Below are 2264 nucleotides of genomic sequence, written 5' to 3' on the forward strand. Positions count from 1 at the left end.
GTTTCTAGTACTGGATGCAATGGTATTCTGCAGCTGTTGCTTAATTATAGAATTCTATTACTGCATGCCTTTTTCATGTACTAATTCAGCCTAAGATTTGAGAACCTGGCATGGGTACTTCCACCTGAGGTAGTTGCTTGTATTACTAACCTTAACTTGAAGGAGAATGGTTACACCACACAATGGAAATTACAAAATGAGTTGATCTCCAGGAGAATTGTTTTTTTTTTTTGAGACTAGTCTTGCTCTGTCAGGCAGGCTGGAGTGCAGTGGCACGGTCTTGGCTTACTGCAACCTCTGCCTCCAGGGTTCAAGGGATTCTCTTGCCTCAGCCTCCTGAGTAGCTGGGATTACAGACACGTGCCGCTATGCCCCACCTGGCTTTTTTTAATTTTTATTTTTAGTAGACATGGGGTTTTACCATGTTGCCTAGGCAGGTCTCGAACTCCTTTCCTGAAGAGACCTGACCGTCTCGGCCTCCTAAAGTGCTGGGATTATGGGGGTGAGCCACCGCACCTAACCTAAAATACTTTATTTCATATAATTCTAGTCACATTTTTGGATAGTAAGACCCTGAAGTAGGGTTATCCCATAATACCCTGGGGCCAGGTGCGGTGGCTGAGGCCTGTAATCCCAGGACTTTGGGAGGCGGAGGTGGGCAGATCACCTGAGGTTAGGAGTTCCAGACCAGCCTGGCCAACATGGCGAATGCTCGTCTCTACCAAAAATACAAATATTAGCCAGGCGTGGTGGGGCTCACCTGTAATCCCAGCTATTCCGGAGGCTGAGGCAGGAGAATTGTTTGAACCCAGCAGGCAGAGGTTGCAGTGAGCCAAGACTGCCACTGTACTTCAGCCTGGGCAACATAGCAAGACTCCGTCTTAAATAAATAAATAAATACTCAAAAACCCGGGTTAATAAAGAATCAGAAGCAGGTATGACGTTTTCTAACTTTATGAATATTTACAAATAATTCAAATTTTTGTTTGGACTTGGTCACTTATAATATGGACACATCCATGTTAATGGTTAATACTGACACAAGCCACCAAATAGGCATATAGCTCTAGTGAAAACTACCTGTTGTAGCTTCAAGAAGTAACTTTGACACTGTAAACTTCTCCCTATTATTATTTTTTTTATTTATTTTTATTTTTATTTTTTTAGACTGAGTTTGACTCTTGTTGCCCAGGCTGGAGTGCAATGGCGCGATCTCGGCTTACTGCAACCTCCGCCTCTCGGGTTCAAGCGATTCTCCTGCCTCAGCCTCCAGAGTGGCTGGGATTACAAGGCGCCTGCCACCTCGCCCAGCTAATTTTCGGTATTTTTAGTAGAGATGGGATTTCACTTTGTCGACCAGGCTGGTCTCAAAGTCCTGACCTCAGGTGATCCACCCACCTCGGCCTCCCAAAGTGCTGGGATTACAGGCGTGAGCCACCATGACCGGCCTCCTATTAAAAATTTTTTTTAAAAATGTTTTTTATGGCAGCATATTGATAATTTTTCTATTAAATAAACTGCACCATCTTGCTGATGACGAAGGCTACAATCTGTTTTCCGCTTTGGTTGTGACTTTTCCTGGCTAGAGTCACTCCCCAGAATTAGCTCACAGGGGCTACAGGGTTTCTCCCACTTGGAGGGATTTTCTCCCAGAGTCCGTTTCTCTTGGCACTAAGTAGACACCAACAGTGTAGTCAGTGGCTTTCAAAGCCATTTATATAGAGAGCTGTGACTGCGGCATTCTGGGGTCCGTAGAAGAATCTGTAAGTGTAATGGAAGGAACTGCAGTTGAAACTACTAGAGAACCAATGGCAGCAGCATCAGAGGAAACTAAGGGAAGCAGCAGTCACTGTCACTGCAAGTCTGCAGCGAAGCTCCTGTGAGTTCAGCGCTTTGAGCTGTGTTGCACTCTGCTCTACCACCGGCCACTTTTCTGAGAATACGCTGAGTTAAAAACGAACTCAATTTTGGAGTGCGGAGGATTTATTATCTGTGGGGAATTAGTTAAATCTTTCTGAAAAGGATTACGGGTGAGAAATTTTTTCAGTAAATTGGATAATTTTACCAACACATTTTTTTTTTTCCTTTTTTTGGAGACAGAGTCTTACTCTGTCGCCCAGGCTGGAATGCAGTGGCACGATCTCGGCTCACTGCAACCTCCGCCTTCCTGGTCCAAATGATTCTCCTGCCTCAGCCTCCTGAGTAGCTGGGATTACAGGCGCGTGCCACCATGCCCAGCTAATTTTTGTATTTTTAGTAGAGAT

This window comes from Mandrillus leucophaeus, unplaced genomic scaffold (assembly GCF_000951045.1).
Source record: "Mandrillus leucophaeus isolate KB7577 unplaced genomic scaffold, Mleu.le_1.0 Scaffold139, whole genome shotgun sequence".
NCBI lineage: Eukaryota > Metazoa > Chordata > Mammalia > Primates > Cercopithecidae > Mandrillus > Mandrillus leucophaeus.